Source organism: Rattus norvegicus, chromosome 15 (assembly GCF_036323735.1).
Source record: "Rattus norvegicus strain BN/NHsdMcwi chromosome 15, GRCr8, whole genome shotgun sequence".
In the NCBI taxonomy this organism is placed as follows: Eukaryota; Metazoa; Chordata; class Mammalia; order Rodentia; family Muridae; genus Rattus; species Rattus norvegicus.
The window spans coordinates 10,834,701-10,861,407 of NC_086033.1; the positions used below are offsets into that span (position 1 = coordinate 10,834,701).

General features: G+C 43.0%; 1 protein-coding gene across 1 annotated transcript in view; it reads left to right on the forward strand.

Annotated features, from left to right (window-relative positions):
* The first annotated feature begins 2,551 nt into the window (after positions 1-2,551).
* The window catches only part of Rarb (retinoic acid receptor, beta), a 644,786-nt gene continuing 620,630 nt past the window's right edge, over positions 2,552-26,707 (forward strand). The window contains exon 1 of the mRNA XM_017599578.3: positions 2,552-2,653. The gene's annotated coding sequence lies outside the window, so the exon portion shown is untranslated. The remainder of the gene's footprint in view (positions 2,654-26,707) is intronic.

Genomic DNA, 26,707 nt, shown 5'->3' on the forward strand with positions numbered 1-26,707 from the left:
ACTTTATTGAGATCAACTTTGTTAGTTTCCACATATGAGAACATGAGGATTTATGTTCTTGTGTCTGACTTATGGCTTTGATCATAACATCCTCTTGTTCTGTTCATGTTGCCATCAATAATTATGTAATTATTCATTACGTAATTTTATATGTGCCCCCCCCCCTGTTCGTTCTATGCTCGATATGAGGGTGCTAGCTCTCTTGGCTACTGAGAGTTGGGACTGGGCTACTGAAACCTCCCACATCTTCCTTCTCTGCACTAACACTGCCCCTCTTCTTCGGTGCCCCAACTTTTGTATTCCACAGAATGGTCCATACTTGCTTCTGCTTGAGGCGCTGTTCCTTGGGTGGGGCTTACCCCTCCCAGTTGGTGCCTGATATGCAGAACGAGAGAATTCCATATTCAAGTAGATAGGCTCAGAAGTCGGTTCAAGTACTCTAAAACCCGCTTTGGTAGTTCTGCAATGGTTACCACCTCCTTCCAAACCCCAAGGTCCATTGCTTTCCATCACTCAGACATTGTCTCTTCTTTGAAAGTCAGCTCTTGGATTACTGGAACTTAAGGAAGTGCTATTTCTTTAGAAATTTATTCCTCTTGGGCAGGTGTTTACCAATAGATTATTCAGAAAAGCAATCCAAATGTCCAGCTCTCCTTACACAGTTAGAAACCATTAGAGGCTTCACTGAGATCCCAATACTCCTATGCAGGGTCAGTCCCAAAACAACTTGCTGGGAACTTGAGACCCCAGTTTACTCCTCTTCCCCATTCTTCCACCCCTCCACCCTTCCAATGCCCTTACTCTTGTCTCCTGAGAAGAATTTCTCAACATTCCTCAAGATTTGTCACTCAGGGTCTGCCCTGGTGGAACTTAGGTTGGAAAACCCACCCTGGCAGCCTGCTGGGTAAGTGTTCACTCTACAATCACTACTGCCCACCCTGTTACAACTTCCTTTTTGGTTTATTCCAGAGGCAGAGTGGCTATGAATGCTTCTCTCTCCCCTCCTCTTCCTCCTCACTCCCTCTGACCCTAGCTTCTTACTACACATTTTTTCCCAGTCTTTCCCTTTCTCTTGCTTCCTTGATAAAATAAACCTCACCTCCACTTCTAGCCTTCTCTCAACGAGCACTGAGGATCATGGTTAGTTTCTGTTCTTGGACAGATCATCTTGATAACAATCAACGCAAGTACTTGATTTCTTATCCCCCCAAAAGAGGTGCAGGATTTGGCCCAGTGTTTGGAGAAGGGAAATGGGCAGGTAGGAAAAGGGGAAGTTACGCTTTCTGAGTTAGAGACTGACACGCTTAGCAGTAACTCTGTAAACTGATGTGTCAAAGGTAGTATCTGTAAGTGCCTATTAATGGTAGCTGTTGCTCTCATTTTCTTGTTGCATGTTCAGGTACATCATGCTTCTTTCTACCACTGACTGTAGGCCAAATCCATATCCAGTACCTGTGGTGGCCGCAAGTACCCTATGGGCTCCCACTCAAATGACCATCAATTTATCATACCTGAACCCAGAGGAAGAGGGTTGAAAGGGAAAGCGAACGGAGAAACGGAGACGGTGGGAGAAAACATAACGAAGGGGTAAGGCAAGTGATGGGTAACTTCTATTAAGTTTTATATTTTAAACCGGGCAAGAGCTGGGAAACGAAAGAGATGGCTCCCCTTGTCTTGGATTCTCAGCATTTATGAATGAAAGTGTTTCACATCCCGGTGGCTCTCCCTTCAAAAGGTCTCATCCATTACTGGGATAATGATTTTCCGTCTGGACAACAGCATTGCCAAAGGCCTATTACAGAGGCCACATAAAGTTAAAAAGACATTACGAAGAAAACTGTGGTTCATGCCGACTTTTGCTAGCTCTTTTCCAGAGATGATTGCCTGGTGCCGACATGTGTTTATTACACTTAATAATGTTTACATAATTCTTCCTTGAGCTCATTAGAGCTGTCAGATCAAAAGTAAATGTGCTCCTCTCTCTGTTTATGTCTAAAGACTTTACAGTCAATAAAGAAAGATGAACGACATCCAGGGCGTACTCAATCTGCTCCTGAGCCTTACAGAAGGTGCTAAGTTAAGCTCTGTGTTGGGCAGCTCCTGGGTTCAGACAGGCACAGGAAGAAGGACTGACTTTCCTACGCCCCTTTCTTAGCCAGCGGGTTTCTAACTTTACTACGCTCGGGGGAAACCCTCCTTCCCAGCGTGCTGAAATATCCCCAGCCAGCACCAGCTCACAAATATTCAGATTCAGTAGGTGCGGGGTGGAGTCAGCGATTCAGCTTTCTATGGGGCTCACAGGTGATACAAGGTCCGCACTTGGCAGCAAAGGTGCTGATTTCAATTACAATGCGCTCCTTTGTTGGGTCAGGTGATACCACTTGGCAATTTGGGATGTCCTAGCCAGTGGCATCAATGGCAGTAGTGACGGTAGCACCCGAAGCAGCTCCAAGGAAAACCCACCAGCTAGCTTGGAGCTGGCGGTAAAGAGCCAGCGTGGGGAGGCGGGGTCTGGCGCCCGGAGGCGGGGCCTGGCGCTCGGGGGCGGGGCACAAAGGCCGGGGCTCCCGCTGGTGGCTGGTGGCGGCGGCGGCAGGGGCTGAGGGCACAGCCAGCGGGCGGCGCGCCGTGGACTCCCAGCAGCCCGCGAAAGGTAAAGACAGGAGCGAGCTCGCGAGCCTCCTGCCCGGTCGCTGAGGTGCCAACCCGGAGCGTCCCGGGTCACAAAAGCCGTGCTTAGGTGCCTGGGCATCTCTGTGTGGCATAGGGGCAGTGGCTGCCCAGCGGGGGTTTGGCATGCGTGGCCCTGGGTCCGGGGCTGGAGGAGTGGGGTCGCTGCTGACTCCCTAGCCAGGCTAGGCTGTCCTGACTCGGAGGCAACTTTGCGCAGCGCTCCTCTTCCAAGTTCCCTTTATTGCCATTGTCTTAGCGCCTCCAGTCTCACCAGCTCCCCGGACTCCAGCTTTGTTCTCCCGCGGTCTCCAAGGGTGTGAACCTGAGAGACGCTGGCAAGTTGCACCTGCTGGCCCGCTGGGTTTGCATCCCTAAGGGGTGCTGTCCAAAGCTCACTACCTTGAGATGTAGTGCCCACCTGAACAGTGATGATCGCTCCTTGAGGGTCTGGACCCGGAGTCCAGGCATAGCACCTCTGGGTTGTACTGATTTGGGACATGCGAGGGATCCAGAAAAAGTTTGGGGCATAGTCTGGGTCTAAAGAACTGGTAGCACGAGTTGGAGAGAATGTAAGACGCTAGAGGATGAGCAGAGAGAGCAGGACCAGGACGGAGCCCTGGAGGCTGTAGCTCTGAGCCTGGATCTGTGACTGATATAGGTGCTTGGCCACAGCTTGCAAGGTGGCTTGCTGTAAGAGGTGTAAACGGAGGGTGGTACCAGGATTGTATTAGCGCCCTGCATTTGGATATTTTGGAAGAACAATGCAAGGGGTACCTGCCTATACCCTAGGTCCCAGAGCTGGAAATATGGCAGAAGTGGTGTGTGAGGGATAAGTTTTAGCTAGCACTAGAATTGGCTTTGAAAGCGAACAGGTGATGGTGACAGAAGACGCATATGTGCCCGTGTGTGTGTGTGTGTGTGTGTGTGTGTGTGTGTGTGTGTGTGTGTGTGCCTTTTGTGAGAGTGTGAACACAAACGAGTGGCGATACTGCGAAGCTGGACCAAAGGAGTACCCTCTCCCTGCCTCCTTTGCGTTTTTGACAGCTTTTGAATTCTGAGCCATTCTGTTTCAGGCTCTGACAGGGGAGAGGCAAAGTGAAGGAAGGTCTTAGAATAGAGCTTCCGAAAAGACACACTTGGAAGACCCTAGGCGAGCTTCTGCCTGTGTGTACACGTGAATAGACCAGGTCCTTTCCCTGCCAGTTCCGGAGAGAACACTGACAGGAGAGGAGGAAGACAGGTGCCCAGGGGAGAAGAGAGCTAGGATTTGAAGCATAAGCTGAAAAATTATAAATTGACTTTTAAAAGAACATCAGAGAAAGAAAAGAAAAAAAAGATGAAGCCGACATTGCAGTGGCTATGGCACAATAAACTTGATTATTTCCAAAGGTGTTTTACAGAGTGGTGTTAAAGTAAGTCTGAAATCCTCTTTAGAGTTTATGACTGGTTTTAGGCAATCCCTCTGACACATCTTTCCTGCACCTATCCAGAAAAACCTTCGAGTGCCAAGGAAGAAGTAAAAGTCATATACGAAAATAAAGCGTAGCTAACTGAAGTTTAAATGAAGCTTTGAGCGGGATTAAATGGCTTGTGTAACTGCTGGGTGTTGTTAAAGTACTGTCAGGGTTATAAAATAGCCAGACAAAAATAAAGGAAAAAAATAATTGTAACAAGAAAATGAAGGCTTTCTAAGAACTTCAGTAATGAACACATAACAATTGATGGTATGATGCAGTAATTATTTTCGTATTTACGCCATTAACGATTGTAATTTAACGTTAATGTCCTGGTATTTTATTTCTTCTCATTTGCAGACAAAAGCACATCTGAGACACCATCAGGGAGTAATTTGGTAATATAAAGCATGAATAGAAAACACTAAACCATGCTCAGAACTCTGACAACATAAAGCGTGAAACAAAATAACCTCATTTGCTGTTTATTATCTGCCTTTAGAATTCTGTTTACCATCATTTGCATAAGTGAATAGCTAAATTGTATAGTATATCCTGTTTTCAAGGAAAAGAAAAGATACTTGACACTTATACTGGGAGGGTAGGGGGGGTACAAACCTTAGGAGATTATCCTTCCGGTCAGCATGAAGACATTGTAATTTTCATAAGATTTGAAGCTTCCTAAGGAGAGTGGGATCGTAGATTAGGCCAACCATAGCCATAGCTGTTTTATTTAACCTCACTCAGATCATTTGCCTTGATGTGCATTTAAGTTGTCGATGGACAGACTTTATACCCCTACTCTAGCTAATCTTAGGTAAACCAACCAAGTATTAAGAACACATATTACAGCACGGAGCAATTGTGTTGGGACTGTAAAACTCCTTTCTGCTCTTCAGAGTTTCCAAGGACAGATCATCTGGAGGTAAAGGCAGATGACTTTTGGAAAACACTCAAGTCGAAATTCAGCAGACATTTAAGTTATTAACATCTCAAGGGAAAAAAATCAGCATTCACTCATCTTAAAAATGATCGTGAATTATCTTGACCTTGGAATATTTGTTATAACTGCCTTTACTCATATGATAAAGAGAACAATTAATAACTGTATTAAAAGGCCTCTGAAGTACATGCCAGGAAAACAGCTGAGCCACACATGTGGTAGCTGGGAGTGATCAGTCAATCACATGAATGGCTTTGTAAAGGGTCCATTTATCTTGGCCAGGCACACACAACACCACAGTGATTGAAGGGGCCTTTCCTTCCCCGTGCAAACATGTGGGTCTCGTGTGAGACAACACTGTAAATTCAGCCTTACCTAGGAATGGATTCCCTGTGAGGACAAGAACCTCCTATGTGTATTTAGGAACAGAGAAATATTAAAAGACTACATTGTTCACCGTGGAGATGGTTATATGTAAGACTGGAGCAAGTTCTTACCATTTTACTGCTAAGAAACTTGGGGGTACAGTGGTGTGAATGAAGAACCCTTTGGGTCAGTGCTCTGTCACTGCACTCACCATCACACCAGCATCTCTGTGTCGTTACTGTTATATTTTATGTGTTCTGCACGGTGACCAATTTCTCTGCATTCTCTTCATTCTTCACAGAAGCCCTACAGGAGTCCTTTAGTGTTCTTAAAAGGCACAAATCTGATTTGTGTCACTTTACTGATTCTTGACACATTCCTTGATCCGGTGAGCAGTGCTGGAAACCAGGGGTTGAACTATGTACTAGGGATTTAAAGTCGCAGTACTTCAGAGAAGTGGGTTCTGTAATCTATATAAGTACATCCTGCCGTTTTTAAAGACAACAGAGATAGATATGTGGGTAAACAAACACAGTTGAATATTTGCAATGCATCCTGGAACTCTGCAATGCAAAGGGTTGGGTTCTGCTCCCTGTCACCCAAACATGTTTTGAGCTAGTCTGCATGAGGTCTGTCCTGCTCCCTGCCTTACTGTAGTATGCTGTCCGTCAGCACGCCATGCTGTGTTCTCCATCCACCACCCACAGAGTCAGCTTCTGCTGAGATTTGCATTGGCTGCTGGGAGCTACTGAGGTGATAAAGCAGAGCAGTTGAGACCTGTTTCCTCGGAGGCATGCATGGGACCTGTTCCTGCATCTTGTCCTAAGCAATTCCCTTCCCTGCCTTCTGTTCTCTTTCCACCTGTATGAGGTAGCCTGCTTTTCCCCATGTCCCAGCCATGATCTTCGCATCATCATGGGCAGGGCTACCCAAGGATACTGACTGAAACTTGTGGAGCTGTGTGCCAAAAGACGTCATTTCTCTTTTAAGTTGATTTTTCTCAGTATTTTCTAATAGTGACAAAAGGCTGACTCAGAAAGCTCACTTTTATCTTTTATAGAAAGGACATTAGATAGTTTTGCCACCTTAAAAATGAGATTAACATAATCATAGTGGTGGATGAACTATTTTTTTTCTGTCTAGGTAAACATAGTACATTTGGCCAAGAACCTAATTTTAAAATATAATTAAGAGACTGTTGTATGGCTATTACATATTGGCATACAGATTCGTTGGCAGAGTAGAAATAAAAGCCAACTGATGTGAGGAATGTCATCCCTGTCTGTACATCTGTAGCTGTTACTTTACTCATTGTTGGGACAAGAGCAAGTGAAGTTAGGAAGGGTGTACTTCACTCACAGTTGAAAGGTAGCAAGGAGTCAGTGGGTTGTAGGGACACAGCATAGTAGTCAATCTCACTGTAGCCATGGTCAGGAAACAGAGAGATGTAAATGCTGGTGCTCAACCGACTTTCTCCTCAGGCGGTCAAGCAGGCAGTTAAGATCCCGGATTATGGAATAGTGCCACCTACAATGAAGATGGTGGCCCTCCCTCCAGCATCCTAATCTAGAAATCCCTCAGAGACAGGACGAGGCTTTGCTTCTAGGCGATTCTCGAGGCAATCACATCAACAGTACTCATGGCCACAGTGTCCAAGCCAGGGCTTTGAGTTGTGCCCACCTCCCCTTCTTCTGGAGCAGGCCCTGTTCTTAGGCAACAAGTGTCCTGAGAACATTTTACCTGTGTGCTGGGTGTCAGTGATGTAGACAGTCTCATTGAACGAGAGCAATGAGATGACATTAGGTTAACCACACAAACAAGTGTCCTGGCTTCATTCAGTGATGTCACTGCAGCCCAGATCGAGAGCTCTATCCCAGCTTCCTAGAGTCACAGGTCACCGGAACCACATACCTTGTAATGTGCTGTAAGCAGCTTCCTACCCTCTGCCTTTGCCTCTGCACAGCCCTGGGATGCCTGTCACCTCCTGATCTTCCTCTAGTTCTCCTCCTCTCTTCCTTTTCTTCCACTATGCTTCCTTAAGTTTCCTCCTAGTGTCTTTCTTTTATCAGTCTGGTGCCTCCACCATTCCTACTTTCCTTATCTTCTTTTTTCATTTTCATTCTCCACCATCGATGTTAGAGAAGAACAAACCAACAACCAACCAAACTCGAGCAAACAGACCCCGACAGATCTGGCGAGCGTTTGTCCTGGCCCTTTTGTCTTCCAGGCCCCCTCTGCCACTGTGCTTGTGTTTCTTCTCCTGTTGGGGGTCTTTGCCAATATTACTTATACCTTATGTCCAGCAAAATAAAATTCTTTTCTTTTCCCTCTTCTGCTAATTAATAATGCATAAGATATAGAAGAAAAGAAAGGAAATTGACACTGATGGATGTGTCAAAGCAAGGCTTTGGAAATTTTTTGTACTCATGACTTGCTTTCAAGAAACCTTCACAGGACTCCATGTTTGTACCTGTATAAACCAAGCTACCAGTCAAATAGTTACTAGTAACAAACCGTTAAAAATTGTTTAAATTAAATTCCTTTGTACACAGACAACCTTGCCACCTATCAAAGATGAAAATGTTTTCATACCGATGAGATAGATATTTAAATATTTATTTTTACGTAAAAACTAAATCTTGGGGGCGGGATATTTGATTCTGCAGGACACAGGGAATCTTCAATATTGTACAGAGTTAATTGATGTTTTGATTTTATACCCAGCGCTGAGAAGATTCTTTCACATAAATGTAGTACAAAGTGTCAGATTTATGTTTAAGGCCATTTCAAAAACTGGAAAACTTGTTCTAATTCTGAGACAAGTTTCACTGAAGATCTTTTATGACACTTAGGCCAGTAAGTCCTGCAGGAATTTTGTTTGCGTGCGCACACACACACATCAATATTGTGGTGTCCAACCTTTTTGTGTGGTCATGCATGTACAGGTTCATGTATGCTCGTATACATGTGGAAGTGGAGGCCAAGGGTCCACACTGGTCCTCCGAAAGTTCTCTGCTTTTATTTTTAGACAGGGTCTCTTTTTAAACATAAAGCTTCTTAATTCAGTTCCTCTGCCCAGCCAATGGGCTTTAAGGATCTGCCTGTCTCTCCCTCCCCTCTCCCCCAGCACTGGGGAAACAAGTACCAGATGCAGCCAGGACTCCTTGTACATGGACAAGGGAGAGCTAAACTTTAGGTCCTAGTGCTTGCATGCAAGTCCTTGGCTAACCAAGCCAACTTCCTCAACCCCCCAATAATCGTTTGTGAAATCAAATCTTCAAATGCAATATGGTGCAAAGTTATACTAAATTTCGATGCTTCTATGGTAAGAAAGAAAGTAGGAAAATATGGAGGGGTCTTCACCCCATGTTATTAAACCATCATGCTTCTTTAGAAACAGACAACTCAGTGCATATAAATATAGTGAAGAAATAGCAATTCCTAATGTATATAGTTTCTCACCTGAGCTGAGCTGTTCCCACAGCATTAATTCTTGCTGCATGGTTTAATGTGTGCTCAGTGCAAAGTGCATAAGTCATGAGTTCAGCGCCAAGACCGTAGTAGAGTCGCATGAAGCAACAGGGTGAGTGCCGCCAGACATGCTTGGCTTTATTGCACATTTTGTATTGCTAAGCATCCAGAAACCTCTTACTGTTGTCAATTTTTGTGACTCCCTCCCAGTTACGTGACCCTCCTATAGGGTCGCAGCCCATAGCTTAAGGAACTGTGCTCTAAAATGATTTTCCTCCAGTTAGCAGTTTTCGCGGTCAGGTAACAAGCCAGGCAAAAAAAAAAAAAAAAAAAAAAAAAGCAACATGCTGGGTTCACCTGCCATTTGGAAAACGCATGCTCATCTTCAGAGATAGGGTTAAAATTGAATAATGACCTGGATGATACCAAGCAATAACTGTTGAACACTGGCTGGGTGCCAGATTCTGAGGTAGAAGACCGAGACCTGCTATTTATCCTGTAGGTGACCTGTACTGTACAAAAGTTGATGCAGACTGAACCAGTTAACTGACACGAGCCAGGGTTGCAGAGCTAAGAGGATGTGAGTGCAGCTGCTTTCTCTCCTTCAGCATAGGCTCCTAAATGCATATGCGGTCATGGAGAGTCCCAAAACTGCAGTGGCTCTATTAGTGTGAGCGCACATCAAGTAAATGACGGATGGTCATAATGGCTTTCACTGGTACTGTAAGTTTAAGTTTTCACGGTGCTCAGTTCAAATGGGTAGACCTGAAAGGTGAAATTTCTGCAGGAAAATGTGGCACAGACAGCTCACGGTTGACACTCTGGTGTGATTACTTAAAACACCCGAAAACCAGGGAGATTTACCATGCAGGATGATGTCAGCACCCATGGATTTGTTGAGATTCCTGCAAAACCTTTTCATTTTCTCTGAAGACAATGCACTTTACAGGTTTGGATAATAAATGTTTACATAATTTGTTCCTTGAGAGACTGAATGGTAGATAACAGTGGGTATGAGCTGGAAAGGAAAGTGATGATTCTGAGTAGGAGATATGAGCAGGGGGATGAACAAGGTAACGATGCTAGTAACCTGGGCAGACAGTGATGTAATCCTGTGTTCCTTTGCGGTGGAAAAGCACTCTGATCCTGCTCTCAGGGAGGGCCTGGAATGAAAGAGAGGAGAGTTGACCAGCACACTGAATCTCTTTCTTCCAAAGGAACCCTACTTTTTAAATAAAGTTCATTAAGGAACCTAGTTTGCTTCACAGAAAAGCCCAGGAAGGAAAGGACATGTTTGTAGCTCGTCTGTTTGTAGCTCGTCTGTTTGTAGCTCGTCTGTTTGTAGCTCGTCTGCTTCCTGAATCACAATCTCATGTCTACCATTGTCTCATACATAGCTCAACTGGTTTTATTAAAGTGATCATCTCTTGATGAAATAGTCTCATTTCACTCTCCCTGAGAGCCTTTCACTATAGCCACACCGTATCCGCAAGGCTCTTCCTGAGTTGGGAATGTATGTATGTATGTGTGTATGTATGTGACCTTGAGGAGCGACTGAATGGAATAGTGAATTTTTATTGAGGAAGCCAAAGAATATGCAAGGTCCTTAATGATGCTTATCAAGTATGAAAAGGTAGGTGAGATTTAATGGAGATATTAGAGTTAGAGAACAGAAGAGCAGGGATATAACTGATGAGGAATTGGGAAGTAACGCATCAAAACTGCTGAATGCATATCTACATTCAACATTGCTGGCTTATTTATTGGTTCTACAAGTCTGTAGTGATTATCTACTTGTATTAGGTATCAGTCTAAAGGTTGGCTGTTAATCAGAGAGGAAGAAGGCACACTCATTGTTCTTGTGAGGCTGACAGTCTACTAGGAAATAGATTATAATAGACTTAACAAAGAGAACTATAATTTGAGACAGAATTCTGGGAAGAAAACATCACCATATGGCTTATGTTTCTCACTTTATGTATTAGTGTTTTTAGTTGAATGGATGAATGAATGGGTTTTCTTTTGAAGCAAAGTCATTCTCTGCATTTCAGGTTTGCTTAAAACTCCATGTTCTCTTGCCTCAACCTCCCAATTGTTGGGATTATAAGTGTGTGCCACCATGCTGGGATCAAAGAATGGTTCTTGAGTGAGCCAGGGAACATCTAACAGTAATTAACATTAACAGTAAATCTAACATTTACTGACTGGTCCTGTACACGTTCACTCAGATAAGAGACATAAGTATAGTTTGTACAGTTCTGTCTGTGTGCACACACAATCATTCCTAACAACTTTCTGTAAGTGGAATAAGTTTTAGTTTAAATAAGTAATGTTCAATAATTTAAAAATATTACTGAAAAACAATTGACAAGGGAAGACACCCCCCAAGTCAGTGGCTTTCCCTGTATTTAATTTTATATTGTTCTAGTTCACTTTATCTTGTTATCTAAAAGCAACTTGGGGATGAAATGGTTTATTTAAGTTTACACTTTTGAGTTACAGTCTCTCACTGAAAGAAGTCAGGGCGGGAGCTGAGGCAAGAATTATGGAGGAACACTGTTTACTGACTGGGCACACTTCCTGGCTCATGTTTAGGAAGCTTTCTTTCAACTCAAACCCACCTGCATAGAGCTGGTACCGCCCACAGTGGGCTGGGCCCTACTATATCAATTAGCAATCCACATACTCCCCCATAGCCATGACTCAGGCCAACCGGATGCAGGCAAGTCTTCAATTAGTGTTTTCTTTTGCCCAGGTGATTTTAATTTGTACCAAGTTGACAATAAACACTAACCAGAATATATAATGTATTAAAAGTTTCATTGTTACACTATTCATTAACGTTGACTTTTGACTACCAAAGTGGTCAGGGCAGGGGAAGATGTCTTTCTTTTTGCCTTACAACATGAACATTTAGTATCACACCAGGCAATGCTGACAGTGATAAACTGAAGTCCCTCCAGTTTCATGAGATCATTCATCAGTTTGTGTCTTAGCACCACATTTTTTCCCTGTGCATTCTTTTTCTATTTCTTTGTTCTAACAACAATAAAAATGAGTGGATTCCAACTCACAGTGGTTAGCTTAAAAGTACCAACAGTTAGCGATATCATACCTCACACTGAGGCAGAAATAATGACTGGGGTCAATGAGACAGTCCAAGTTAGATACCATCTAAGGGGAGCTCTTGGCTGTGGGGCCTGAGTTATTTTTATCACACTGATGTAGCAAATAAAGCAAACTTAGTAGTTTCAATCACTGCACAGTTCTTATTTCGAAGTTAGGCTTGGCTAGATGCTCTGGATAGAGTTTTATTAAGCTACAACGGGGTCACCAGCATACACTTTAAGGGAACACCAGCATACATTTTTAAGGGAAAAAATAAGTTTAAGGGAAATTAGAGATACACATGACACAGGTGCTAGGAACCAAACTCAGGTTTTCTGGGAAAGCAGAATGTTCTCTTTGTCACCGAATCATTTCTCGAGCCCTGTCAGCAGGAAATTTTATCTGGAATCATTCTGAACTGTTAGAAACATACCCTTGATTTAAAACAGTAGCCATCTTCCAGGACAGTAATGTTGGGTGTGATGGTTTTTCTTGGTCCTTAACTTGAATACCTCTGGAATTAACTAAAATTCAAGTGTCAGGGTATACCTGTGAGGGACTTTTTTTTTCTTTCAAATAATTCAAATAGGAAGATGCACTTTTAATCTGAATCTTACAAGGTGGGAAAGTCCACCTTTAATTTCTTTCACATCTTCTGCTGGCAGCCCATATAAAGGACATGGAAGACGGAAGCTTGCTCTCCTTGCCTGATAGCTTTTGTTTTCCCTGGCAAGTCCATTATTTCACTGGCATTAGAGCCTGGTTCTTCAGGATTCTGGCATATACTGAAGACCAGCTCAGACATCCAGCCTTGTGGACTGAAAAACTAACTATTGGTTTGTAGGAACTTCCATTGGTAGACAGCCATTTTTTGAGTAGTTGAACCACAGCCTATAAGCCATTATTTCATATATTTTATCTAATAAGTTTCGTATACATCTATAATATACATATCTAATAATTGCATATATATCAATATATAAAGCTTATTAGACATTTTTGATCCCTCCTACTTTTGCTTTACATTTGCTCTACAACCATGGAAAAATCTTTACTCTGTAAGGACAAATGTAAAATTGGTCCGCCTAGGTATTTCAGGAAAATCTCCCGTTGTAAGGTTGATTGTTGACTAACTTTATGTCTGAAGCATCCTCTTTTCTGTGTGTGATGATATATTCACATGAATGAAAGATGAGGTCCACAGGCTGCTCTAAATAGGGGCCATGATGTCCACTCTGGAATGCAGGTTGACTGAGAGGAGTGCTTATCTGGAAACTTCCATGAACACTAACTCTGTTGTAGCGAAAGCTTTAACATAAATGGCTGTTCCTTGTGTCTATCCTGGAATACTTTGAAGATATATCCTGGTATTTGTGGGACTAGTGCAGACATAGTTTCTTTGTTAGTTGGGGTCTCCAAAAGGGAAGCCTCATGTCACGGATTGGACATTTAAATGCCTTCAGGAGCATTTGGGGACCATTTCAGCCCAGCAGTGACTAACATAAGGGATGTTTTCAAAATCTGGATTGTGGGTGAGTCTGGAAATCAGTGTGAAATTTCCAGGATTTTATATGCCAACTAAATCAAAATTTAAAATATATAAAAACCCAAACTAACTAAACTTAGCTTTGTGTGTTGCACGGCAGTTAACAATGTATGGTTTTACGTGTACTGATAAATGCTTGAAGTCAATGGAATTGAGTATGACAGAATATGCTCTATTAGTACTGATGAAAGCATTAAGCCAGTACAGTGAGACCAGGAAGCCTGTGGCTCTACCTCCCTGATATGAGCCTGTGACTTGAGTGTTCTAGTTATCTGTGGTACAACCACAGGACAAGGTGGATACTGTACAATAATAATGTTCTTGAATATTTAACCTTACGGGGGTACTGAGGATTCCGGGTGGAAGTTCTTTTTCAGACTTACAGTACCAGTGAGCTCAGGATAGAGGTTGATGAGCAAAAGAAGAGTTTGGAGAAGAGAATTGCAAATGTCGAGAGTTATAAAATTACTCTTTAGAGCTGAGGCTGACTTGACTTTATTTAATTTAGCTTTATTTTACTTAAGACTGACTTAAATAAAAAGACCATTTTACAAGGTGCTCAAAGACCCAGAAAATCTATACTAGGTATCAGCCCTGAGGTGTATAGGCTACCACTGCTTGTTTGTATTTGGTTGAGTGGCTCTTGTTGTTTTACAGATACGATTTTGCTGTGTATCAAAGACTGGCCTCATGATTGTGGTCTCCCTGCCTCGGCTTCCCATGTGCTGAGAGTGCAAATGTGTGGAACCCAGTGAACCTCATAAGGTTCTGTGGGTGACTTGGAGGCCTCATGGTTGAAAATACAGCTCTGAGCCGATCGTATTGGACTTTGATTGGAGTTCTGACATTTGGTTGATAGCCTTTGGCCAGGCTGCTTTACTTCTGGAGACCCTTTTCCCCTTTATGAAATGGGATGATTCCTGTGAAGATTCACTCAAAAATATCTTGAACCCACATGCTATTCTTCTTTCCATTCCATGAGTCCACGTATGAGCACCTAGCAGCTTACCAACTCCCATCAGTTCCCATGCTATGGACTGGAAACTGCCCGAATGCTGTGACAGAGGAAGCTTGGACCTCTGGCTTAATGAATGAAGCTGTAATGGTATCAAAGAGCAACCCAGATTCTAGGTTGAGCTCACATCTCTTCTCCAGCCATTGGCTGCCATGAATAATGCTGTGTTTTCATGGCAACGGTTTTGAACTTGGTGCCTAAGGATCCAGATGCCGGTTTCCTTTTAGAATATTCCAGCCAAGCCGTGCGGGCATGGGAAATACACTCAAATCCTCTGAGCTTTAGATTCCCTTTGTATGAAACAGAACACTAAGTTTTCTAAGTCACTGTGGGCTGGAAAGTATTGCCTGAGGCAATGCCTATAAAATGGTTTTTAAAGCTTTGGAATCCAAATGGTTAGTACCTGCTCCTGCCCCTACTGGGCCATTTTCTTCAGTCTGGCAGCAGCAAGAGGAACCAAATGGGAAGATGACCTAGAAGGCTTCTCCATTATTCAATAAATATGCATTGAGCATTCATCTTTTTCCAGCTATAGTGGGCATGGGGATAAAGGCAGAGCAAGTATTCACATGTACACTACACAGTGCATAACCTCCTGGAAGCCATGTTTCAGCTGGGCATTCAAATGCCACCATAACACGGAATGCTCACAGTTGCAGGTGTTTGCACATGGGAAAGTGGGGGAGTAGTAGCACGGGGAGGGGAGCCTGAAGATACTCTAATTGAAGTGTCGCTAAAATATATTTCAAGCCGAGATGAGTATCGGGAAACAGGGAACACATCCAAAGCAAAGAGATATTTTTTTATTTGTTTTCTTTATTACACTTCAGTTATTGTGATGCTAATTAATATAGTAATTCTGTGGAAGTCCAAGTCTTCCTGCCTAAGATGATATCACCAAAAATGTTACATAAAATTTAAAAGCTACAGCACTCTCCAATAGGTCATTTCCTTAGCCATTCCCCAGGTTATAGCATCCCTGTATGCCCAATTGCATATATGATGGCCTCCAGCCAAGCATGTGGCTGGGTGTTTGTCATTCATCAGAGATGGCACTTAAATTACTATTTTTTTTTACTTTTTTTCAGAGCTGAGGACCGAACCCAGGGTGCTAGGCAAGCGCTCTACCACTGAGCTAAATCCCCAGCTCCGAAATTACTCTTCCTGTAATTGTTTAGTCCGATGGCTGCAGTCAATCAGAAAGCCCTTGTTTAATTTAGACTATTCTGGAAGGCCCGTGGTAGTCTGGGTGACTGTAAAATACCATCTACTGTGAAGTTACTTTGAGAATTAAACATTTATCCTGTTCATGTGGTATTTTAGCTCAGGAAACAAACTAGACTAGCAGAAGAAAAATATATTACAGAGTTCTAAGACAAAGATTTTCCTTTAAAACCCATCTCATTAGTATAACCGCAAACAACTAATGAGAGTATTAAATACTAATAAGATAATTAGACACATTTCAAGATCATGCAAAAGCTTGTATGTTTACAAATGATGATGGCTCTGCAGTAGGGTTAGAAAGTATCGTACTTTGTCTCATGAGCTTTGCTATGAAGTGTGAAAGGACACAGAGACATTGTCTATTTTCAGCTGTAGTCATCAGAGGAGAGGACACTTAGTCTTGATTCCCTTTTCTCTTAATTGACATGGCTTTTTAAATTTTTATTTTATTCTTCGCTTCCAAAGCCTAGAAGGCACCAGCAATTCTTCATTTCTGTTGCTTTGATTTTATATTGAGTAATAGCCCTGGGAGAAATAGGAAGAGAGGGGAAAGAGAAGACTGAGAACTGGCGACGATGGGCTACAGATGGAAAGGTTGGGGAATAACTCAAATGCTTCTCCAATTCAGCTCTTGTCAGTAGCTCATTGTCCTCAGAAAACAGGAAAGTGGCCCCATCATAAATTCAAAGCTATGGGTATATTAGCACACTCAGAACTACTTCAAAATGGAATTATTTTGTCATTTTTATTTCCTTATTTCCCTTATAGAAAATAAATGTGAGTTGAGCTGCAAATTAAAGGATTATCTTTTCTCCTTATGAAGCTGGCGATCTGAATATTATCTTTGTAGGGAATTTGATTGGGGCTGAGGGAGTGATCTTATTATCAGGATCCTTTGGCCAATGATCTCATGAATAAGGGCATGTATTAACTTATTTTCTATTTATATCCTCTGGCAAGCTATCATTCATTGTTATTGTGAAGATTTGGCTAAGTAATAGTTCTCTGGAGAAATTATGGGTTCTTTTGTGCGGTTAGAGTTTCCTTTGAACTTAAAGCGCCAGCCATAGACCCTCCCGTGGGTTAAGAACCCATTCTCCACCCTTTTTCTTTAGCACATAGTTTATTTGTAAGGCTTCTGGCAAATCTTTCTTCTGAGAAGTTAAGAATGACACACCACTATTTATTTTGTGAAGAAGAATTGATTAAGAGAAACTATAAGCATAATTCTTTTACTATGAAACCCAATATATTTCCAATACTTGGCTGGGCTACATAACAACTGTCATATGTTCCTTTTCTGGCATCAGCTAGGCTGAGCCAAAGGCTGTCTGGTGGATGGCCTCCAGTCATGCCTTCTCACCCCTGGTCTTTAGCATTATTATTTCCTTGTTCCAACATGAAAACTATCCTATTGGTTCATTACCATTTGGTAATCTTAAAGAATTTGCAGTGACTACTAATTCGGTGGGCTATTTCTCTCTCAACACCAACCTAGGTGGTTTTTTAAACAATAGTGAAGTTTAAAACCTCAGATCAATTAACAGCAGTTAGGTTTTAAAATCTCAGATCAACGGGAATAATACCTTGAGAATTTACTGAGGTCAGTGTGAACACAAAACCTACTTTGAAATCTGAAGCAAGTTTGTCTATTTCAGACCAGAGGCAGACTCACTGGATAAGAAGCTGCCATATGGGAGGAAGCCTTTTATATATATCAGAGAGACTGAATGCTAGATCTTTCCTTTAAGGCTCATTTAGCTGCGGGGCCTCAGACAAGTGACTGCGTGTCTCTGAGAGTAACCTCCTCACATGTGAGAGAGCCGCTGCCCCACCTGCCTGTGAAGTTGATTGGCTTTACACAGGCGAAGAACCTGACATGTGGTGGGCTCACTTATAAAGGGAACTACATGGTTTCATCTCCATCCTGGTTACATGTGGATTTGGATCAATAAAAGCCACCTGCCCACCCACACCATCACACTAAAATATGACATGGGAATGGAAATGGCAGAGCCTTTTCCGGTTTTGTGGCCCTCAGGTGAGCAGCAGCAGCAGCCCTTGGGAGCTGCTTAGAAATGCGGAGTCTAGAGCCCATCTTGCTGCACAGAATCTGGTGTAACAGCACCCTAGGGGATCTGTGAGCATGGCCAAGTTCATGAGCAAGATATTGCAAGCTATGCTATTTCGTTTTTGAACACTTCAACCACCATTGTTGGCTGTCTTTTCACTCTTTACCTGTTGGTGTGGTGATTTGGTGGTGACAGACATACATAGCGCCTGCATCTTGAGGCAGGTTGATATGTGCTTGTTTGCATGTGTGGCTATGGAACATCCCTCAGCAGAGGGCTTGGCATAGGCGGAAGATCTATAAATGTTTATTGAGGGAGATAAAACAGCCAGCCTTCAGACAAGCAGACCTCCCCATCTGTTCTGCAGAACCACAGCAGCTTGGAAGGGCCTGGAGAGAGATGAATGTGTGGAAGTCTTTGCCAAGAGGTATTACCCAGGCCTGGTGGAGGATGGGCTTGTTCTCTCCTTCTTTGCCAGGAGATGTGCTAAAGTTATAGAAGCCTGTCAAATATGTGTAGCCAGAACAAAGGCCATGGAACTTCCTCGCTTGGTCCTCTTCTCTGCCTGGAAAGGGTGGTGTGGTTGAGCTTTGGGGACAGATTTTACTGGGTGATAGTTTTATTTGTTCCAAAAGGGGCAGAAAGGTAGATAGCTGGCCTTGCATCAGGGTCATATTCTCCCATATTTGTGCCTAGCCAGCCTAAGTCTTAAATTTTATTTATTAGGTTCAAATGTCTTAATTGCTCATTCCCAGGTTTTCTCGAAGGAAGCCAAGAAGCAGATGTTACTCAGAGAAAGATGATCTGACTGCAGGGGACTTGCTGCTTTGAGGGGAAGGAGAGGAGCAGGAGACTACGGACTCATGGAGCTTTGGGAAATTAATTATATTGCATGGCCGTGAGGAAGTCAAGTATGACATTTCCTTAAAATGTCCAGCTATTGTGAATATATCTAAATTGGGTTTTGTCAGTGTATGTCTGGAGTGTAGGTGATGAAATCCCTAGTTTCGCCCAGAACTTTGATACTGCAACTTCTCTCCAAGGGAGCTAGGGTCCTTTCAATCCTCCGTGTCCCTGTCTGTCCTTGAAAGATCGACAGGCCTGGAAAGTTCATGGCGGAGCCTTATACCTTGCTTTATGGCTCTGATTTGGTGCTGGAAATAAACAGTTCTAAGAGATCAATATTATTCCTTTCACAAAGTGTTCTGTGCTTGCAGAAAAGCTTGTTTGCCATCCATCCGTCCATCTGTCTGTCTGTCCATCTGTCTATAGGTCTATCCATCCAGCCAATCCACCCATTCATCTTCTCAGGTATCCAGTGTGAATAATATGATAGACATTAGAAGAAAAGCTATCAGATTAACATCCATATGAGAAGAAAATCTCCCTTAATCCTTCAAACTATTTCCCCCTAACCTCCATGTAATCTTGTTCATTATGTTTTGAGTTAGATTTTATGTAGTTTAAATCAGGCTTTGAACTCATGGTCTTCCTACCTCAGTCTCTTACTTTCTGGGCTTACATCTATATGCAAGGGTCTGGAAAGAGATGAATGTGTGGCAGATATAGAATTTTTATTCATGAGAATTTGAAACAACCCAAGTGATCATTGAAGTAGCATTTGGACTAATGGACACGGATTAGTAAAATGGTCTGTATAATACTGTCTGGAGTACCAGACAGTTCTCCACATTTCAACCATTCAACAAAACGAAATCTTAAGGGATAGACAGGAGGCAGCACACAATGGCATAGCTGACCTTGGTTGACAAGGAGATGAAAGGATTGAAAAGGCCACTTTACATAAGCCTTAAGGGCCAAATTGCCTAAGGTTCTCCATCTTTCCTGTGTGGTTCTCTCTATATAGAGAGACATCATTAGTCAGATGTGGCTCTAATGGACATGACTATTGCTTACATTTCACTGCCTCAAACTGACCCCCAGGGCCACACCAAACTCAAGGAGTCTAAGAAAGCAACCTAGCTATGTGCTGGGTTTGACAATCCTCCATCAGCCAGCACCCTGCTCCTTTTGTCTCTTCTTCCTGCAAACCTAGAGAGAGAGTTGACATTCCTTTCCCTACTTGAGAGTCAGTTCTCTGCTGCACAAAGCCCCCTCCGCCCACCTGGAGAGCAAGAATAGAACCTCTGCATGCCACGTTTTGACACTTTCTAACAATTAATCCAGACTCATATAGTTCACAAGAATACTGTGAGAGTTAATGCGTTATTTGAGTGATTTCTGTCACTTTGATCGCTGTCTTTATACTATGTTTTTGACTCACATGTGGAAAAGTCAGGGCTCATTGTCCTCCTTTCCACACCAGGGAGCTCAGTATGCACAGACTGAAAGGCATATTCTGTCTGCTGTCTCAGGACTGCTACTCCTGGCAGCACCCTCTCTATTGTTACAATAATTTTAAAAATAGAATTTTCAAGAAAGGCAAGGTAAGACAAACACAGTATTTTAACGTGGTTCTTCTTAGTGTGTTGCTATGGAATCTTCATTCTGGGAAACATTAGTCAACTTAGCCCCCCAGTGCCTCTCATTCCCTTAATCTGTAGAGTGGAACCAGTCACAATTGCTACTCTGGGTTGTCATGTAGATTAAATATGGTGATTTGTATTTATTGAGTGTCTCAGGCAATGTCTAGACTGTACTGTGTTCCTTGTGACTTTCAGCTATTAACAAGGGAACTGCTATGCACTTCTGGGACTCTAGAGGAGGAAGAGGGGCTATGTGTGTTTATGTTCCTGGAAGAGTGATGTTAAGGTAGAAAGAAGAACACAGCATTATTTACGTAGAGGAGAGATCATGCCAAACCAACCGATATGAGCCAAACTTTCCAATATGAGGCATGGTCATAAAATCATAGAATCCTCTGCAATGGGAAGCTAGGTTGCTGAGGGGCAGAGACACTGTGGTGTGTCTGTCCAGGTTGCAGTCTGGTGGTACTGGATGTGTGGGGATATCATCTGACTGTGGCGGCATCCCTGGAGAGAACAAAGTGCATTATGTTCTTTGATCCAGTGCAGGTGCTCTGTCAAGGTCAACACGGGCCCTCTCTAACCATCGCATTGAAGGCAAGCCCTTCTGTCCATTCTTAAATCTGTATCTGTGACACTTAGTTTTGTCTTATTCTGTAGCTAAAATAAAAGCAAAAACAAAACAAAACAAAAAACCCATAAAACTCAAGGAAAACTCATAAAATACAGGCTTAAAGGAATGGTTAAGCTTCTGTGTTTGTACACAGGATGCACTATCTCCTGTTGGAGGGTTTCTCAAAGTGGACCGTGGAAGAAAATCATTCAGGATCACAGCTCAGCCAAGCTGGAGTAGAACCCAAGTTTCTAAAGTTTTAAAGCCCTCCCTCCTGTTTGGGATGCTGCTGCTATTTTATCTCAATCTGAGGGTGAAAGCAGCAATCTGGTGACATAACTGCTACTGTAATGGCTGATCTTGGCCTTGAGAAGACTGAGATAATGGAGCCCAGTGCACAGTAGAACTTCCCACAGGCCCACACAAATGTTTCCCGGGCTTTGGGATGTTGTTGCTTTTGTTAGATTATTTGTTTTTTTCCTGCCTAGATTAAAAATGGAATTGTGTGATTATGTCCTGGAAGGGAAGACTGAGTGTGGAGGAAGATGGTTCTTTGAACTCTTAATTTTCTGGGTAACTCCTTGCGTTTTCACTTCACATTCCTTTTAGGGTATCATACAGATCGGATTCTGAAGTCCAGCCTGGGCAATTGTTTTGCCAGAGTCCCTCAGTGACTTTCAAGTCTCACGTTATATTTCAGTTGAGGATGTCCTTTGTTTGTGACCTTAGACTCTGTTGTCTGTGAAACAAAGAGATTTCCTTACAGGGCTCACGCCAGTCTACAAGGAACTTCATTGCAGATGATTACGGCCCCAACTTTGGAATATGAATAATTTGGAGGTCTTAATGCAATCCCAGCTTGAACTCACACTTCTTGATTTAGGATCCCTACAGCCACCCTGATGATACCATATATGTCTCTGGAGAGTACACTGAGCATGTTAGACAGTCTGCCACCTTTCGAGATACAGAGCAGACCTATGTATAAATAAGTCAGGAGCATCCTCTGAATGGCCAGCCTACCTGTAACACACTTGCAATTTCAGAGCCATGCTCTATCGTGAGGAGCTGTGTATACTGTAAATGGAGAGAAGCTATAAATCTCTACTCTAGGCTGGAGGTCTTTAATCCATCAGGTTGACATGCTGCCTCTTATTCAATTGTCCTCTGACACAGGACAGGTAGCTGCCGATAGGCCACAAACCCAGCATCTTCAAGTCCATCAACATCTCGGTCCTTGTTTGTAGACAACTTAATATGTCTCCTGGTTTGGGCTGAAGCATCCGCAAAGCATCCAGGTGTGTTGACCGGCTTCAGCCTCGTCTCTCCTGAGTGGTGCGTCTGCCCTGCAGCTCACAGCTGTGCGTGGCCACAAGGTCTTTTTTGTTGCTGGCAATGCTTCTGCTTCTCAGCATAATGAGCCTCACTTTCTCCATCTCTCTTTAACTAATTGCAACACAGAAGCACATTCTGTGCCCCATCTGTTTCCGTAATTGATTGTCCTAGAGGGTTGTTCAAAAAGAAAGCCCAGGCTTCAGTGTGACCTTTTGGATCATCATAAACTGCGTGTGTCAGCATGCCCTTCTGTACCTGTGGGCACTCACAGGAACAGGGAGAATTGCTTCCCACTGATGACTGAAGCCTCCTCATGCTCACCCTGGACAGGATTGTACTGAACACCTGTGATTCCTGCTTCACTTCCCTTATGTCCACCATAGTCAGCCTTTCTGGACATTATATGTTTATGGAGAAGTGAGAATGGTAATTAGGGAGGGTGCAGCAAAAGCTTGTAAGAAACCAGTGCCCCAAGAGTTTGATGTGCCGTGAAATTTTGGTACACAATTCGTTTAGTTATTCATGATAGCTAAGTTCTAGAAAGTCACCGTGAATATTGACTTAGTAAGTACTGAACCACCAACCATTCTAGAGAAAGGTTTCCTTTAGATGCCTCTGTGTTCCTATAGATACTTGGCCAACTTTAAATCAACTGATTCATATACAAAAGACATCTTATTGAGTGTGCACCAATTCAAACTAATGAGCTTGTGGTCAATACAATTATTTACAACTCATTCCTGGAAGACGCTGATGTAATGCATGTATATCCTTCGTGTTTGTGTGTTGAAACACCAGGTACACCGCACCATTACCTGATGACCAAGGCAACCAGTGAAATCACCACAGCATCGCAGCAAAGATCATGTAATGAAACCTGTGGACAGGAGAAGGTCTGAAACACATAGATTATCACTTCATCTATTAATGCTCACCTGCTATATGCTACAGAGCCCAGGTTTCTCATGGCTAGTAATGTAGCCACAGATGATCACAATGGTGCTGGGTTTGAGTGTTATATATAAATGTGAGAAGGCGAAGACTAGTATATTTAGGACTGGTTGTATCGTATTATATGAATATCCTGCATCAACTTCTCTTAGTCTGATGGTCTGTGCTCCCTCAGAAGGGCAAAGCCTTTTGTCCCCAGACACTGACCCACTTCTAGAATCATGTTAATAGAGATCTGCATTTGATGTAATTAAAAGTATACCCTCTTCTTGGCCACACCTCATATGGTCACATCCAAAGTATTTCATGAATATACATTGTGGAAGACTTGTATTGGAAAGGAAGAACAAGGAACCCATACTTGGTATGTGTGCTTTGTGACAATGGGTTTGCCATCACTATGGGGAAGAAGTAGAAAATACAATCAGGTAAACAGTAAATGCTTACTGGATGGCACAAGAAATGTGGGGGGTTTGACTATGGATCTGATGTGCTAGCTTCATGAGCTCTGGCCTCGACTTTCCTGAAATGAAATGCTGCCACCTGGAATTGTAAGCCACATAAGCTCCTTCTCTCACACTTGCTTTCTGTTTGGTTCTTTGTCATAGAAGCAAAAGTGATACCAGGACAGACTGGATAACTTTCTCACACAGATTTTCACTTTTTAATTTCAAGTATCCTGAGCTTGAGCCAAAAGTTGCCAACTATTCCTGCAAGTGAGGGTTCTGCTAGATTTGAGTACTTGGTGACTGGGCTGCATAGGGTGAGGTGGAAATAATCCCTATGTTCTGAACTTTGGATTAGGAGAGTTTTATTGGAATGCTGTTGTGTCTGACTTCCCTCTGTTGCTATGACAGACTCTGGGAAATTTACAAAGGGCATAGGTTCATTTCTCAAAATTCTGAAACTAGGAAGCCCAAAGCCAAAACCAGTGCTATTTGCTGGGTACATCCTTGCTTTTTGCTTTGTTCTCAAATGCAGAAGGTGAAATGGAAGGAGTGAGCTTATCCCAGCAATCTTTCGCCGTGGGGACACTCACGACAGAAGCCTCTCTATAAAGTACCCTGCTCACTATACCACTGCCATGAGAACTATCTTCCTGAATCTCCCACAGCAGCAGGAACGCTCAGTTCTCCTGTCAGCTTCAGGCTCATGTCACAGTGTTGAGTTTTGTGTTCTAGAAAGTCCAGAATGCTTGTTGTCTACACCTCTACAAGAACCATTTGCTGATCCTTGTTGCACAATGAAAATTTTAATGTAGACTGAGGCATCCGGGGACAGAAGGTGAAGGATAATTCTGTTGACAAAGCAGGCAGAGCAGAGGGCATCCTCAGTTCTTGTCAATCAGTTATGCATGAACCTTTACATATGGTCCGACTTTCCTCTAGGTGAAAAATGGGAGAAACTAGACCTCCAGTAGAGCTATATAATACCCAGGAGAGGATATAATCTATAAATCTATGCTAAAGTGCTCTAAGAGTAAGACTACAAATGTGACTTTTCTTTAACTATCAACTTGACACACCCTTGCATCCCTTGGGAAGAGGTTGAAAGACTGTCTAGATCACGTAAGCCTGTGGTTACATCTATGGAAGGTTGTCTTATTTTTAAGTTGGTATGAGAAGAACCTGTCCACTGTGGGTGGCTCCATTCCCTAGATTTAGGGACTGGACTATAAAACATTGGAGAGTAGAGTAGTAAGGTTGCATGGATTCATTTCTCCCTGCTCTTAACTTGATGCACTTTGCTGCTTCAGGTTCCTGTCACCTTCACTTCCCAGCAATGATGGACTACAGGCTGAAATAAATCCCATCTCTGAAGTTGCTTTTTGTCAGAATGTCTTAGCTCAGCAATCGAAGTAAAACTAGGACACAGAATCTCTGCAGCTTTCAACAGTGTCACAGGCTTCGCTTGCGCCGAGTTCTGCTCCATGCTATCCTGTCCGATTTCAGTAACAGAACCTCCTGCATCTGAGTCCCTGTCAGGTTTGTGGATAGACGGGAAGGGGAAGAAGGATGGAAAGAAGACAAGGGAAGGGGAAGACCAGATGAAATGACTGACCAAAGCATCTGCTGAGACATGTGATATCATTTTTGCATTTCATTGGCCAAAGCATGTTGCATGGGTAAGTCTGCATTCAATAGGATGGGGCTGTTTAATACTTGGCCCCAGAAAGACAGAATATGAACAATAGCTTGTTCTTCCTCAAAGATTGATAGAGTCAAAAGATTTTTTGTCTGAAAGGAATCTGCTCAGAGGTGGATGGAATCATGTTGTGTAGGGAGGCAATCGCTAGTGACTTCGCATGGCAGATTTCCTGACTGCTCCTTCTGACTTGGTAGGTGCTTGGGGTAGGTGAAATGAGACTGGCTAGGGAGACATGGGAGTGTAATGAGCTAGTGTTTTGGAATTAGCTGGGCAGATTCAATGGCAGGCTCTGATAAGCTGTCAGAGCAAGGACTAGAATTCTGCATTTCTAACTAGCTCCTGGGAATGTTGTTACTGCCAGACCTGAAAGGCAATGATGTATGTCACCAGACACTCGAAAATGAAACAGAGAAGTGAATGTTCATTAGCAAATCATCCCTGCCAAATGCTGGAGGATGACTCTGAGGGCAAGTGCTGAACCTTGTAAGACTGTATTGAGTCTCCAGGGTAAAGGCAAGAACTGAGCCTTGGTGAGCAGGCTGGCTTTCTGAGTGGCAGGCAACCGTCAGGTGGCATCCTGGGCTGGCTGGAGTTAAATGATTAAATGGTTAAATGATGTTGCCTAAGAGAGCAGATTGCTGAAGCCTGATGGTTAAGCTGGGTGAGTTGTCTCCTGCCTGAGGCTACCTTCTGCCAGCACCTTCAGCATCAGGATTATTTGGGACTTCAGACACTGGCAATAAGATATATGTGTTTGAGCACTCACACAAGGATAGTTGCTTTGGCAGAATTTATGTGTTTGGATTGTAGAAAATGATTCTGTATGGTTAATAGGAATCATTCAGCATTTCCATTGCTATGAAGGATATTCCATTTGACTTCTGATTGACATGAATGTCTTGCTGGTTAAATCCAGATCAGAACACCATGGTGAGATTTGAGGCTTGAAGATATACTGGCAGTGATGTATGTCACCAGACACTTGAAAATGAAACAGAGGAGTGAACGTTCATTAGCAAATCATCCCTGTCAAAAGCTGGAGGATGACTCTGAGGGCAAGTGCTGAACCTTGTAAGACTGTATTGAGTCTCCAGGGTAAAGGCCTCAAATCTATAATTCTATAGAATTCCAGTATCGTTTCTTCAAAAGAAAATGTCTACCTCCTATAAGTAGCCAGGTGAATGTTGGCCTAGTCCAGTTTTGCGGCCCGAAGAGAGTGCTTCAGGAGAGTTTAGAGACAGGGCATCTGGAATTCAGACGTGCCTCACCATCAATGACCCTTGCATTGAAGATTTGACT